We start from the raw sequence: 17284 nt of genomic DNA on the forward strand, positions 1-17284 counted from the left end.
ACATAAGTTTGCTTCACGGGAGGCACAGTTGCGCCTTTTAAAAAAAAATGAAACACGTTTTTTCTTACGCGAGAGGCACATATTTGCTTCTCATGGAGGCACATGTTTACTTCGCGAGAGGCACAACTGTAACTCTCAGAAAAAAGAATAAAATCCATTTTTTTCTTTCGCGAGAAGCACATATTTATTGTGCGAAAAAATGTTATTTTCTTTCACGAGAGACACAGACTTGCTTCTTATGGAGGCACAACTTTGCTTCCACGAGAGGCGCAGCTGAGCCTCCTGAAAGGGAAAAAACACGTTTATTTCCTTCTGCAAAAGAAAGATTTGCTGCTCATGAAGGCACTTGTTTGCTTCCTTGTGCCTCTTGGAAAAGGCAAAAACATGTTCTTTTCTTTCGCGAGAGGCACATATTTGCTTCTCATGGAGACATAAATTTGCTTCGCGGGAGGCACAGTTGTGCCTTTCGAAAAAGAAAACAAAACACGTTTTTTCTTACACGAGAAGCATATATTTGCTTCTCATGGAAGCACATGTTTGCTTCGCGAGAGGCACAACTGTTAACTCTCAGAAAAAAGAATAAAATCATACTTCGGACTCAGGTTTTCTTTTCTTCCTTTTTCGTGGAAAAAAATTCATCGAAACCTATTAACATGGGATCTAGTTTCGAAGATCTCGATGAGAGAAGTACAACGATGAAAATGGTTTGCAGTTTGAACGCGCGGTTTAATATTTTTTAAATTCTTGATTAACATTTTTTGAATACAAGATTAATATTTTCTGGTGCCTCTGGATGGGCAGAGGCCACCGGTACAGGCGGCTTGCCCCCCTTAACGGTCGTCTGCTTCCTACCACGCAATATACACCGAAAAGTTTTTGTTTCCTTACAAACAAGGGCCCAAGATTATGCATCGAACACCCTAAAGCTTTTGTTTCCTTACAAAGAAGGCCAAAATTAGAACAAGGCATGGGGATTTTAGCTGGAAATTTTGGCAGCATAACGCGTTAGGTAGCCAAAGATTTGAAGATCATAACAATTATGTATGGTATATTATAACTAAGATATCACATACATATGTGTGGGCAGAAATACAACTTGTGCGACCTCAATACTCCTAGCATCAATACTATGATTTTGATCTCTAAGAGCTAGCTACTTGCTACTCCAATGTGTGAGCTATCATTTGTTTGCTATATTTCACAATCCATCGTCATGGCTTGAGGCTTCATGACCACGACATCCGTCCTTCCCTTCTTCAGTCCACAACACAAGCTAAGGAGAACCAGCCATCAAGAGCAACCAAAAAGCATATGACTAGCTCAGATTTACACCATCCATCCATCTCCTCGTCCGCGTGTGTTGTGGCTCCAGGCCCCTACATAGGCAGAGAGACAAAGAGAGAACAAGATTAACTAATTGATCAGCGGCCAAGTTACAAGCTCTCCACACCACAGAATCAACACTACCAACAAAAACACAACCAAACAACTACAGAGGCACCATAGTCGATCTCCTAGGAAGATGCTACAGCCACAAGAAGCATATTCTCAGCATTGTAGGAAAAAGCTACTGCCACAAGAAGAGTATTATTCTCAGAAAAAGCTACTGCCACAAGAAGACTATTATTCTCATAAAAGGCTACTGCCACATGCCTAAACATTGTCGTCTACAAACTAAACTCATCTAAGCTATCTTATAAACCAAAAAGTGTTTATTGGCAGGATGGTTTAAATCTCACACACTAGGAGGAAAACTCCAGTAAAAGGTTGCAATACTATATGCAAGATCACACAGGTATCCATGATTTCGGTACCCCGCAGAAAAACAGTAATAATAAACCCAAAAAAGTGCCAATATATGCATCTGGTTCGGCATAAGTTTGAAACAAGCAACATGTCACTTGCTGCACTATCATAGAAAGCAACAGAGGCCTTAGATTCAACTATTTTTCATGTTTTCTCTTAGAAGAGAGTCCCCTTCCTTTCAACACGGTAACTATAACTCCAAAACCGAATCCTAAATATACATCACTATGCCAAAGCATTTCAAAGACACATGCTGCAATTTGTCATATTATTATCAGTTTATGATCGACAACACACTACGAGGTCAAAAACAGTAGCATAATATTCATCACAGTTATTGTGACAGTGATTATCCAACTAGTGAAGGCAGCAGAGTTTCATTTATGTAGTACCTTGGATGTTCTTCATGAGCCAAGCTCAATCCTGGAGGCCACCGGGCAGAGCATGTCATTGAGGTCTGGAAACAAGAAAGATAAATTCCCTGATATTTCCTGTCGAAAATAGTATGCATTATGCACTGTGGTGAATGTGCAATGAGGACCCTTTCATCCTATATTTTACAGCTACACGACCTAAATAGTATGCATTATGCATTGTGGCGAATGTGCAATGAGAACCCTTTCATCCTATATTTTACAGCTACACAACCTGACTACGATAACAACAACAACAACAACAACAACAACAACAAAGCCATTAGTCCCAAACAAGTTGGGGTAGGCTAGAGGTGAAACCCATAAAAAACCAGTCACTGCCGTAACACTTGCACAAGAAAAAGAAAACATCAAATGGAGCATATCAATACTTCAGAAAGGCTAATATGAAACCTGTAGAACAACAGAAGAAATCAAATTACACATATCAAACCACTACCACAGACCATAAGCACTGATCATCGCCTCAATAGATGGAGCAAAGCACAGGCTAGATCCCAAAGAAGACAGAGGAAGGCGAGACCAGAGACTCACCTAAGTGGTGATAACCAAGGAGGTAGTTGTCCGAGCTGGCAGCATGGATACTGGGCGACAACCCCTCCGTCTCATCAGCGCCAGAAGCAAGACAACCGTGAAGACAACCACCAGGTAGCGCCAGAACCACATGGCGACCTCCTTCTCAACCGAGTCGCTTACATGAATGACATTCCTGGATGATGCAGATAACAAGTTTCAGAATGGCATTCCTGGTCTCAAATATACAGGACCAAGAACCATACATTTTGATCTATAACTCAAGCAGTAGCATAACAAGGAGCAAAACCATATATTTTGATCTGTAGCTCAAATCTGAACAATTCTAACTTTCAAGAAAATGCCAAAGCAGCCAGCTTTACCTATGACAACATAAATTAGCTAAAAAGGAGACAAAATGAAGATACCCATCCATTGTAACATAAGTTGGTGAAAATAAGAAGGCACATACACAAAAACCAAGTGTCGGCTGCGTTTGCGCGTTACACTATTTTCTTGACAAACTACCAAAGTACTAAAGAGAGGGGGATCAAAATAAAACAAAAGGACCAGAGTAGTTCACAAGCAGTTCCAAAGGCTCTTAACACCACTTTGTCATCCAAAAGATTAGACGAGAAAGGAAACATTTGATTAGTTGGGGGGCTTAGTTTATTTGCTGCAACCATGTATGGACAGATAACCACCCAACAAGCAAACCCCTCCCCAAGGCTCGAAGCCCAACATCACAACACGTCTTTGGCGTGTTAGCTAATCTAGTCGCTAAGAATAAATTTGCAGTAGTTAGTCTGTTTCCAGCTTAGTTTGTTGGTCAAGAGCCGCGACTTGTGCGTGCCTTGCATGTAGGCTGCATGGGCCTGTAGCACGATGTGACCACGTCACATTAGCCCATGCGATTAGCTGGGGTGGTTTAGCACGACGCGAACTTGTGGGATGGCACGAGCGGTCAGGGTCGTGGAGTAGAGGTAGGAAACTACCGGCCACTCTGTTTCCCTTTGTACCCAATAAATAGATGCAGTAAAAACGAGAAAAGTCGCACAGTTAAACGCGACGCAAAAACCACGGAGTCTTTCCTTGTGTGATCGAGAGATTAGCGCAGATTAGACTCTGGCAATTGGCATCAGAGCCGTTTGCGATCCCGGCGACCATGTCGACGGCGGCGGAGCGGGCGAAGGCGGAAGCCGCGGCGGCCGCGGCGACAGCGCTCCTCGCTGCAGGCGGGAACGGGGCAAGCCGTTCAGCGACTCCACCACGCTCACGAGAGCTTAGCCGCGGACGGAGCCGCGGGAGGCGAGAGCGAAGGGTGGTGGTGCACGAGACGGCGGCCACGGAGCACCCACCGGTCGTACCAGGCGCAGGCGTGACGTTCCCTATGCTCAGCCCGACCAACTACATCGAGTGGGCCTTGTTTATGCAGGTCCACATGGAGTCCTGGGGACTCTGGGACGCCGTCGAGGGCCATGCCGCCTCGGTGCGCGACGACAAGAGTGCCCTGGGCGTGATTCTTCGGGCGGTGCCGCCGGAGGTACTCAGCGTGCTCGTGGTGAAGAAGACGGCGAAGGACGCCTGGGACTCGCTGAAGGTGATGCGGATGGGCGTGCATCGCGTCCGCGAGGCCACCGCGCAACGGTTGCGCGCGGAGTTCGAGCAGATCACCTTCCACGACGGCGAAACGCTCGACGCCTTCGGTATGAGGATCACCGCCCTCGTCAACCAGCTGCGCACGCTGGGGGACAACGTGGAAGAGGTACGCGTGGTCCAGAAGGTTCTCCGAGTCGTTCCCTCACGCTATGCGCAGATCGCCGTCGCGATTGAGACGATCCTTGACCTGTCCACGATCTCGGTCGAGGAGCTGATCGGGCGGCTGCGGACCGCTGAAGAGCGCTGCGGCAACGCCCCGACGCCGGCCAGCGGTGGCCAGCTGCTCATGACAGAGCAGCAGTGGTACGCACGGCACAGGGAGCGTGAGCAAGGCCAGCACTCGGGGTCCGGCAGCGGTGGCCGCAATGGCAACGGCGGCGGAGGGAACCGCCGTCGCGGCAAGCCGCAAAACCAGAGGCGCGGCAACAACAACCAAGGCAACGGTGGAGGTACTAGCCGCGAGGGCGTCGGCAACGGCGGCCGTGACATGAGCAAGGTGAAGTGCTACAACTGCAACAAAAACGGGCACTTCTCTGGCGACTGTACTGAGCCACGACGCGAGCGCAAGGAGCAGGTGCACCTGACACAGGAGGGCACGCACGAGTCCGCGCTCCTCCTTGCAAGTGCGCATGAGGTCGTGGTGACCACGGCCGGCGCCGGTGGGCACGTGCTTCTCAACGAGGAGCACTCCCAGGTGCGCGCAGCGGCGGAGGGCCAGGACTGCGACATGTCATGGTACCTGGACACCGGAGCCAGCAACCACATGTCTGGTCGCCGAGAAATCTTCTCCGAGCTGGACACCGGCGTGCGCGGCACAGTCAAGCTGGGCGATGGATCAGCCGTCCACATCGAGGGGAAGAGCACCATTCTGTTCCAGTGCCGCAATGGTGAGCATCTTGTATTATCTGAGGTGTATTTCATACCGCAACTGTGTAGCAACATAGTTAGCATCGGGAGTTAGATGAAATTGCCTATGAGACAAACATACACCACGGTGTACTCCAGCTCCGTGAGCCGGGAGGGCGTCTCCTCGCTCGTGTGGAGCGCAACCCTGGCCGGCTCTACATTCTGCAGCTGACTCCGGCTCGGCCGGTGTGCCTCGCCGTACACGGCAGCGAGGACGCATGGCGCTGGCACGCGCGCTACGGCCATGCCAACTTCCGGGCTCTACGACAACTCGCCCGGGACGGCATGGTGCATGGCCTCCCACTCATCGACGAGGCTGATCGGGTGTGCGAGGCCTGCCTCGCCGGCAAGCATCGTTGCGCACCGTTCCCCGACAGGGCGCTCAACCGAGCCACGACACCACTGGAGTTGGTCCACGCCGACTTGTGTGGACCGATCAGCCCGCCAACACCTGGTGGGAAGAGGTACTTCCTCCTGCTGGTTGATGACCACAGCAGGCATATGTGGCTGGTGCTGCTAGCCGCCAAGGACGAGGCGGCCGCGGCGCTGAAGCGGTTCCAGGCCACGACGGAGCTCGAGTCCGGGCACAAGCTCAAGGTGCTGCGCACAGATCGAGGTGGTGAATTCACCTCTCACAGCCTCGGCGAGTACTTCGCCGACCAGGGGGTGCGACGACAGCTCACCGCGCCCTACACGCCCCAGCAGAACGGCGTTGTGGAGCGGCGCAACCAAACTGTCGTCGGAATGGCGCGCTGCCTCCTGAAGGCCAAGGGCATGCTGGGTCGCTTCTGGGGCGAGGCCGTGACGACGGCCGTGTACCTCCTCAACAGGTCCACGACAAAGAGTGTTGAGAAGATGACACCACACGAGGCGTGGTGTGGGCATCGTCCGAGTGTTCATCACCTGCGCACTTTTGGGTGTGTCGCACACGTCAAGGTAACGAACCCCAACCTGAAGAAACTTGATGACAGGAGTGTGCCCATGGTGTTCCTAGGGTACGAGCCAGGCTCGGCAGCGTACCGCGTGCTGCATCCTTCGACGAGTCGCGTGCACGTCTCGAGGGACGTCGTCTTCGACGAGGACGGCGCGTGGGATTGGCACGCCAACGCGGGTGGAGAGCACCACTCGCCGGCGCTGGAGACATTCACCGTCGAGCTCGAGCACGGCCTGTGGGCCGATCCCTCAGACGCACACGATACTGCGTCGGCGACGGCCTCTCCACCTCCTTCGCCTCCGATGGTCGATGCCGGAGGCGCGACGCCGTCCACTCCCACGACGCCGGCGCCCATGACGCGGGCTCACATGACGCCAGCCACTCCCACGAAGACGGCTCCTATGACGCGGGCTCACACGACACCGGTCCCGACAACGTCCGGCATTGAGTTCGCCTCCCCGCCCACTGGTGTGTCCGTGCCATCTATCGATGTGGAGGCGCCACGATGCTACCGCACCTTGGAGAATCTGTGGGATACCACGGATGAGGTCGAGACGGTGTATAGTCCTCTCTGCCTGTTTGCAGGGGAAGAACCATCCTCGTATCTTGAGGCGAAGAAGGAACCAGGGTGGCGGAGTGCCATGACGAGGAGATGCAGAGCATCGTCGACAACCGCACGTGGGAACTCACGGAGCTCCCGCCTGGACACCGCGCTATAGGCCTCAAATGGGTGTACAAGCTTAAGAAAGACGCCCATGGCGCGGTGGTGAAGCGCAAGGCGAGGCTGGTGGCGAAGGGATACGTCCAAGTTCAGGGAGTGGACTTCGAGGACGTGTTCGCGCCGGTGGCGCGGATGGACTCTGTGCGCGTCTTGATCGCCCTCGCTGCGCACCACATCCTGGCCGGTGCACCACATGGACGTCAAGTCCGCCTTCTTGAACGGCGACCTTCTCGAGGAGGTCTACGTCGTCCAGCCGCTGGGCTACATCGTGCCTGGCAAGGAGGGGAAGGTGCTGCGCCTACGGAAGGCGTTGTATGGGCTTCGTCAGGCACCGAGGGCGTGGAACGCCAAGCTCGACGAAAGCTTGCGCTCCCTAGGCTTCGAGAGATGTCCGTCCGAGCATGCTGTGTACCGGCGTGGGGAGGGAAGCAAGCTCCTGCTCGTCGGTGTGTACGTCGACGACCTCGTGATCACCGGCTCGGACCCGTCGGAGATCAGCTCTTTCAAGCGCCAGATGACCTCGTTTTTTCGTATGAGCGACCTCGGGCGGCTCAGCTACTACCTTGGCATCGAGGTGCGCCACGAGCGTGATCGGATCACGCTGTGCCAGGCTGCCTACGCCAAGAAGCTGCTGGAGCGCGCCCGCATGGACGACTGCAACCCCGGCAATGTGCCGATGGAGGCGCGGCTGAAATTGAGCAGGGACAGCAAGGAGAAGCCGGTGGACAACACCCTGTACCGCAGCATCATCGGAGGGCTGCGTTACCTCGTACACACGAGGCCGGATATCTCCTTCGCCGTCGGATATTTGAGCCGCTTCATGGAGGCGCCAGCATCAGATCATTACGCGGCCGTGAAGAGGCTGCTGAAGTACATCGCCGGCGCGATTGACTACGGCTGTGCCTATGTCCGCGGAAAGGGCACGCCGGAGCTCACGGGATACGGTGACTCTGACCACGCCGGCGACATCGACGACAGGAGGAGCACGACGGGAGTGCTCTTCTTCCTTGGCGGCAGCCCCGTAAGCTGGCAGTCCCAGAAGCAGCGCGTGGTGGCGATCTCCTCATGCGAGGCCGAATACATGGTCGCCACTACTGCTGCTTGCCAAGGCATTTGGCTAGCTCGGCTGGTTGGAGAGATGCTGAACACCAACGTCAAGAAGCCAAGGCTACTGGTCGACAACAAGTCGGCCATCTCTCTCGCGAAGAACCCCGTCTTCCATGATCGAAGTAAGCACATTGAGTTGCGGTATCACTTCATTCGTGAATGCGTGGAAGAGGGGCGCATCTACATCGACTACATCTGCACCAACGATCAGCTCGCCGACACTTTCACGAAGCCACTCGGACGCATCAGGTTCCTGGAGCTAAGGGGAAGAATCGGCATGACAGAAGTAAGCAGGCAGCAACAAGATTAGGGAGGTGTTTTGTTAGCTAATCTAGTTGCTAAGAATAAATTTGCAGTAGTTAGTCTGTTTCTAGCTTAGTTTGTTGGTCAAGAGCCGCGACTTGTGCGTGCCTTGCATGTAGGCTGCATGGGCCTGTAGCACAATGTGACCACGTCACATTAGCCCATGCGATTAGCTGGGGTGGTTTAGCACGACGCGAACTCGTGGGATGGCACGAGCGGTCAGGGTCGTGGCGTAGAGGTAGGAAACTACCGGCCACTCCGTTTCCCTTTGTACCCAATAAATAGATGCAGTAAAAACGAGAAAAGTCGCACAGTTGAACGCGACGCAAAAACCGAGTCTTTTCTTGTGTGATCGAGAGATTAGCGCAGATTAGACTCTGGCATGGCGCAATGGCCGGGCACCACACAGCATCGTGTCTAAGGAGGAGACTAGGTAGTTACCTGAACCACAGCATGGCAGTTGACGCACAGTGAACTGCTGTCAGGAGCTCATTGTCAAGTCATGCACCCGCAAGTCGATTTTGGTGACAGAAGAAGGTGCAATCATTGGCGCTGTCACCTGTCCAATTATATACAGCAAAAAAAGATCAGTTCTTTCTCATTAAATCATCCAGCAAGACAACGAGGTATGGAACACACAACCAAATCATTAACTTTGCAACAGCTCAATCTCCATGCTAAGAGAGTATCCTTGCCTCTCCTAGTGAGTACATAAATATACGTGGCATCCCCAGGTTTCAGATTCTAATGTCTATCACAAACAGGATGCACTCCAGCAGATTTGCATGCCTTGCCTGCAATCCCAGAGAAGATAGAGGAAGGTGAGACCAGGGACTCACCTAAGTGGTGATAACCAAGGAGGAAGTTGTGGGAGCTGACAGCAAGGATACTAGGCGACAACCCCGCCGTCTTATTAGCGCCAGAAGCAAGGAGATCGCGACGACAACCACCAGGTAGCGCCAGAACCACATGGCGATCTCCTTCTCAACTGAGTCGCTTACATGAATTGACGTACCTGGTTGATGCAGATAACAAGTTTCAGAATATCACAATATATGTAAAGCAAATTTTAGAATGACATTCCTAGTCAATATACATGACCACGAACCATACATTTTGATCTATAACTCAAACAGTAACATAACCAGGACCAAGAACGATCCATTTTGATCTATAACTCAAACAGTAGCATAACCAGGAGCAAGAACCATATATTTTGATATGTAACTCAAATCTGAACAATTCTATCTTTTGAGAAAATGCCAAAGCAACCAGCTATACCTAAGACGATACAACTTAGCTAAAAAAGGAGACAAAACGAAGATACCCATCCATTGTACCATAAGCTGGTGAAAATAAGAAGGCACAAACACATAAACCAAGTCTCGACTATGCCTGCACCATAACACCATTTTCTTGACAAACTACCAAAATACCAAAGAGAGGGGTATCAAAATAAAACAAAAAGACAAAAGTAGTGCACAAGTAGTTCCAAAAGCTCTTAATATAACTTCTTCATCCAAAAGATAGCCGAGAAAGGGAACATTTGATTAGTTGGGGGGCCTAGTTTATTTGCTACAACCATGTACGGCCAGATGAGCACCCCACAAGCAAACCTCTACCAAGAAAGTACCAAGGATTGAAGCTGAAGATCACAACACGTCTTTTGCAAGATGGCCGGGCACCACACGGCATGGTGTCTAAGGAGTAGACTGGGCAGTTACCTGAACCACAGCATGGCGGTTGCTGCACAGTGAGCTCACTGCCATGGAGAGAACTGATGTTAGGTGCCCATTGTCAAGTCATGCACCCGCAAGTCCATATCGAGAACAGAAGGTGCAAGCATTGGCGTTGTCACCTGTTCAATTACATACAGCAAAAAAGATCAGTTCTTTCTCATTAAAGCATCCAACAAGACAATGAGGTAGGGAACAAATTAACTTTGCAACTACTCAATCTCCATGCTTCTAATAAACCTCACTTCTAAACTATACATCATGCACTAGCCAGAAACAATTAGAGTGGGAATGATTTCTCAAGTAGGGCGTGCACAAAGCACACAAACTGCAATAGTTTGTTGCTCGTAGTGGTGATAGCATGCATAATAGACACTACTATTAATTCTTTGAATGGGAGGATGGAGCCAAGTGTTCCGTTTAAAGGCACCGATGATTGTGTCAGTGGTGCTAAATGAAAACTCGTATTACATGTGTATAAGAAAGATCATATCCTGTTTGCATTCAATAATGCTAATAGATCAGAATGCTCAGGTCGCTCATGTCGCTTTTGCCTGCTGAACCTATCTAGGATCACTTACTCCATCAGGGACGTACTGTAAGGATTCACACCAACGGCAAAAGAAATTTTCCAAGAAGACAGGGAAGCCAGGGGAACAAAATGGCGTTCTACATGAACAGCTTGATATGATTGTTGGTACAAAATGGAATTCTAAACGAACAAAAGACGGCAGAAACACATATCCACAAGAATTAGAGACACCCTAATCTCACAAAATTGGGATGCTTCAGGGTAAAACAAAAGATACGACAAACTATTATTTCTGAATAGAAAAAACAGCGCTTGTCCCTGCTTCGACTAGAGCCTGAAACACAGCAGGGCCCGTGTCACTCTTTGCTCGTAGAAAAAATGTAGCTACACGAACGCTGCTATACTTCGCAAAAGCTATAAATCGCTTATTGCCAAACGTATCGTAGCCTCACCAACAAGGAGCAGTCTTTGGAAGTTTCTAGAAACAGGTGCAGATTGCTCTTAGAACCTTATGTGTAGTGTTTTTATTCTTTGTTTTTCTTTAATTGTTTTGTTTCGTTTTTTCTTTTATTTTTTCTTTCAGATTTTCCCTTCCCTTTTTTATTAATTTCTTTTTTAAAATACCTGTTGAACAATTTAAGTATATAGATTGAGCATTTTTCATATCCACGTTGAACAATTATCTAAATACATGTTGAACATTAGCAAAATACACACTGAATTTTGTGAGTATGCAGTGAACATTTCTAACCACAGGCTTATACCTTTTCCAAAAATATCATCTACATTTGTCTAAAACGTGCAAAGAAAATTAAGGGTTGCAACATTTCTTTTAAAGAGAATAAACATTTTTTTGTGTGTGATATGAATCTTTTACGGAAACTATACAAAGAAAGTTTTACTTTCATGAACATTTTCATAAACACAATTTTTACGTGTCAATATTTTCATAAACATACTTTTCTACAAACAACACAAACAATTGTTTTACATTTCATGAACCTTTTTGAAAAATATAATCTTCATATATTTTTTGAAGACATGATAATTTTCAAAATATTATGGGTAATTCTGAATTTAACTAAAATATTTTTAAATCACGATGAATGTTGTTAGAAGTTGAAGTAAAGTATTTTTTGTAAGAATAACGAACAGAACAAACTACTTAACAGGAAAACGAATCAAATCAATGACGACCTCCTGGGCCAGCCCACTATGGGCTCCCACTTAGGCAACACTACGCTGCAGCTTGACGTGAGCGCCCTATAGACATGCCTGCTATACGTCGTTTAGCAATGTCCGCACTTACGACGCCTTTTACGTCATAAAGAGAGCAACTAATTAAGCGGCATCCTTTGCGGGAGCCCATCAAGGGTCACTCAGCTACCACCATGTGACGCGTTTTGGGTGCTTCCTTGAGATTCTTTTTTTATTTTTCTATATGTGTTTTTGGATTTTAGATTTTTTTTTTGTTTTTTACTTTTTTTTGCCTGGTCTTCCTAGGTTTTGGACTAAAGAAATCAAAAAATAATAATGTGCAGAAAAATGTTACTTTCTTCCACGAGAGACACAGACTTGCTTGTCATGGAGGCACAACTTTGCTTTCACGAGAGGCGCAGTTGTGCCTCCTAAAAGGGGAAAACACGTTTATTTCCTTCTGCAAAAGAAAGATTTGCTGCTTGTGGAGGCACATGTTTACTTCCTTGTGCCTCTTGAAAAAGGTAAAAACATGTTTTTTTTCACGAGAGGCACATATTTGCTTCTCGTAGAGACATAAGTTTGCTTCACGGGAGGCACAGTTGCGCCTTTCGAAAAAGGAAATGAAACACATTTTTTCTTACACGAGAGGCACATATTTACTTCTCATGGAGGCACATGTTTGCTTCGCGAGAGGCACAACTGTAACTCTCAGAAGAAAGAATAAAATTTATTTTTTTCTTTCGCGAGAAGCACATATTTGCTTCTCATGTAGGCATAGTTTTGCTTTCGTGAGAGGCACTGTTGTGCCTCTAGTAAACAAAAAAACGTGTTTTTTTCATTCATGAGAGGCACAAATTTTCTTCTCGTAGAGGCACATATTTACTTCCGTGAGAGGCCAAATGCGTTTTTTTCTTCCGCAAGAGGCACAAATTTGCTTTTCGTAAAGGCATAAATTTGTTTTCGCGAAAGGCACAGCTGAGCCTTTCTGAAAAGGAAAAAAGTGAGAAAAATCATACTTTGGACTCAGGTTTTCTTTTCTTCCTTTTTCGTGGAAAAAAGTTCATCGAAACCTATTAATATGGGATCTAGTTTTAAAGATTTCGATGCGAGAAGTACAACGATGAAAATGGTTTACAATTTGAACACGCGCTTTAATAGATAAAATGTTTTAAATAAATAAATATATCAAAAAAAACTCCAAGGTTGCGACAAATAACGTACATATAGACACCACTTTTTTTGAGGAAATGCCATCATGGCTAGTTTTATTTCATCTCAAATAACGAAAAATCATCCAAAATAAAGCTATGGATAAAAAGGGGAGGATTGTCCGTCCACACACCCGGAGGATCAACCCTAGCCCTTCTAGCCAGCTCATGAGCCACGCGATTCGAATCACGCGCACAATGCTCAAAACTAACATGGCCAAAATTATTACAAATCTCAAAGCAATCATTAAGAATAGGGGCCGCTACTGAATTAACTGCTCCTTGATTAATCTCCTTGACCAATTCTGCACAATCTGTGTGAACTAGCAGTTTATGAATACCCAGAGAATCTGCAAGTTGCAGACCCTTCTTCATAGCCATAGCTTCGGCTATATATGCATCAATTGTTTTACCCATATAGGAGACCTCAGCTGCAATAAAATCGCCAGCATCATCTCTCAAGATCGTGCCAATGAAAGCAGTACTCCCTTCATACTCAAATGATGCATCTATATTCAGCTTGACTGTACCCTGCGGTGGTTTAGCCCACATTATCTCTCTTGCCGGAAGTTGAACAGTGCCCGCCCGACAAAAGTTAAGAGTAAGAGCTTGTATTGATAAGGCAGAACGTTCAGGTTCAGATATCTTTTCTCCTTTTGCATACTGTCCCCTTTCCCATCATAGGAACCAACTGGCCACCGCAATCAAACATGATACAGGGATTTGAGCAAGATATAGTAGGTCATCAATCGAAGTACAAATCAGCTCCTCCAGTACAGCTGAACCGGCCCTATCAACATTCAGAGTTCTTTCAACTTTTTTCTAATAAACCCAGATTTTCCCAAACCATCTGCGCTCGGGCACATTCAAATAAAGCATGCCGAATGTCTTCAATATACACCTGACACACAGGACAGGCAGTATGAATTTTCATATGCTTGTTAGTAAGAATAGATTTACATTGAATAGCACCATGTAGCGTTCGCCACACATGAACCTTGACTTTCCCTGGGATTTTCAATTTCCATATTATTCTCCAAATTGGGTTAGCAGCAGAACCACCTTGTATGTTACTTCCTTCAAACTTTCTGCCATACCTACGGTTCCACTCAATGTAGTAGGCTGATCGTACAGTAAAATTATGTGACATATAAACACCACTTATCACAACTTGGGAAGTTGAAAGTGACCTTTGTGAGGGGTACCCTTAATTAGTGATTTCGTAGGTTTGAGACACGAGAGCTATGTCTCACATTCAGCGACACGGGAGAATGTCTAGCTGAAGCAACTACAGTAATTGGGCCGGCCCATTTCACACACAATTAAATAAAAAGGAGAAGGAAGAAAATGGGAGCATGAAGGATTGATCCATGGTCTCCAGAAGGATAGCTAGACCGCGTCAGCCTACTGTTTGTGATAATTAAATGGGTGCGACCTAGTTGAAGCGGATCAAACCAGTTTTTTTTCTTTTCTTTCTTTATTTTTCTTCTCCAGTTTTTTTTATTCTTTTTGTATTTGTTTCTTTGTTTTTCAATTTCCTTTTTTCTATGGTTTCTTTATTTATTTTTTGGTTTTTATTTTTTTGGTCTTCTTTGTTTCTTTTTGTTTTCATTTTACATTTTTCATATGTAAACAATATTTTCTAATATATTTTTTACATTTTTCCTATATGGATTTCACATTTTTAATATATGGTCAACATATATATATATATATATATTATATTTTTTGAATGCTTGATTAACATTTTTCAAATACAAAAATAATATTTTTCGAAATCATGGTCAATATTTTTCCTATATATACTTTAATTTTTTTTAAATTCTTGATTAACATTTTTTGAATACAAGATTAATATTTTCATAAATGGTCAACATTTTTTCTATGCAGATTTGAAAGTGCAGGTTATCTCCCAGGGGGAAGTGAATGGGAGATTTTTCGATATTCATCAAACTATGATGGCTTTGACGAAAATCAAAGTAATGAAATAGAAAGAGAAGAGAAACTAAATCATCACAGAGAAGTAAACAAGGCATACGAGATAGATGCAGATAAAGAGCATGCAGTCATACATACATTCAGGTATAAACAAAACGAACTGAAGAAATGAAAGGCCTCATGATGAAAGTCTTACGATCAAATTTTTCAGAATCCAGAACACACATTCTTCAAATGCTGATGTACTGAAAGTAAAGGGTTGTGGAATTTGATATCAGGATTGCTTGGAGATGACACGGTGATTTGGTAGAACAGTTCCAGTTATTATATCAATTGTACGTCTAATTGAGGCGGCTTGAGATTCAACTCAGAAGAGACTTAGTCTTCACCGTATTCCTCTTGAGCTAAGTTCACTGTAGTCCTCGTCCAATCACTCGCGGTAAGTCTTCAAGGTAGATTTCCAAAACCTTCATAGACTTGTCCATCGGCATGCCACAATTTACTCTTGGGTGCTCAGAACTTGACGCCAAACCGTCTAGAGACAGTCTTCAAAGGTAACATGCGTCAGATCACACATGACAATCTTTTCAGTGATGCTCAAGCATTTTGGCTCTAGCACTTGGGTTTTCTCAAAGTCGTCAAAGGATGGATTGATCTCAAATGAAAATTGTAAATCTCTCTCTTGGAGCAGTCAACCAACAAATGGTTGGGAGGGGGGCTATTTATAGCCAGGGGCCAACTTGATATGGAATGTCATAAATGCCCCTACAGACATGACCGTCGTCAGGATAAGGATCCACTCGACAGCTGGCACTCGCACATCAATGGTCGGAAATTTGAACTCTCAATTTCGTCTGGGCACTCTACTTCCTCACGGTAGGAAAGTCGCACTGTAAAAATCCTAACTCTTTAGTCGGACCAATTTCGTCAACGACCGGAAGAATTTTGTCTCTGTCGCTGAAGAACTCCACTGCACTGCAAGAGATTTTCAAGGTCTTTACTCGAAGAAATAGGTATGTTTTTGGTATGAACATCACTTCGGAAATACGCATATGTATCACCTAGACCTCCTTTAACAATACAATGTTTTTTATGACTAAAAAAAGGCTCCCTCTGTCTCACTAGATTTTTTAGGGGTGTCTCGCTGAATTAGGGGCGCCCGAATTAGTGAACCCTACACATGCAGCTCCCAAAAGGGCCGGCCGATGCAGCGGTTGTCCTAACAAATACTTTAGTAGTTCGTTTTTTTTCCTTTTCTATAAATTTCATTGAAAAAGGGTGAAAAAGAATGCCTCCAAACAATTTAGAAAACGTAAACAATTTTTAACACGCGGACATGTTTTGAAACTTTTGAACATTTTATGAAATGCGAACATTTTGGAAAGAGGGGAATATTTTTGAAATGCGAACATATTCAGTTTTTAGAACATTTTTTAAATCATGTAAAAATATTTTTTAAACACTTCTCATATAATCTGAACAATTTGTAAAAATTCGATTTTTTTAAAAAAGTGATAGAAATAAAAAATAAAACACACTAGTCAAGAAAAACTAAAAAATGGATTAGAAATCTTCTAAAGGGCCCCAAAACCGTATGGTGCAGTGTGTTTGTTGTGCCAGATCGTGAGGCCTAGGCAATTTTTCCTAAGGTTTTACAATACAATTCGAGAGATAGAGCGTCAAATGAAATTGTGTCCTAAAACATGTATTCGGAAAAATGTTAAACATGTAATTCGGGAGATAGAGCGTCAAATGTTAAACATGTAAAAAAATGTTTCTGATGTACAAAGAAATGTATAACGTGTATGAAAAATTTAATCATCAAAACATGTATTTGTAAAAATGTTAATACTGTATTTAAAAAATATTAAACATGTATAAAAAATTTCAGGTGTATATGAACAGTGTACAATTTGGTATAAAAGGTATACATAAATAAATATCTTTAAAAATTGTTTATCTTGTATTTGAAAAATATTAAACTTGTTTAAAAATAATGTTTTGATGAATATGAAAAATTTAGAATTTCTGTTGAAAATGTAGACAGCAAGAAATGCATTTGAAAAAAATGTTAATCACATATTCGAAAAAATGTTAACATGCAAAAAAATAATGTTTCGGATTATATGAAAATTTAAAAATGTCTATTGAAAAAGTAGACATCAAGAAATGTATTTCTGAAAGATCATTAATCATTTATTTAGAAATCGCTAAACATGTTTACAAATAATGTTTGACATGTATACGAAAAATACTCATGAGTTAATCTACACTGATATACCATTAA

The sequence above is a fragment of the Triticum dicoccoides genome, chromosome 1A (genome assembly GCF_002162155.2).
Source record: "Triticum dicoccoides isolate Atlit2015 ecotype Zavitan chromosome 1A, WEW_v2.0, whole genome shotgun sequence".
In the NCBI taxonomy this organism is placed as follows: Eukaryota; Viridiplantae; Streptophyta; class Magnoliopsida; order Poales; family Poaceae; genus Triticum; species Triticum dicoccoides.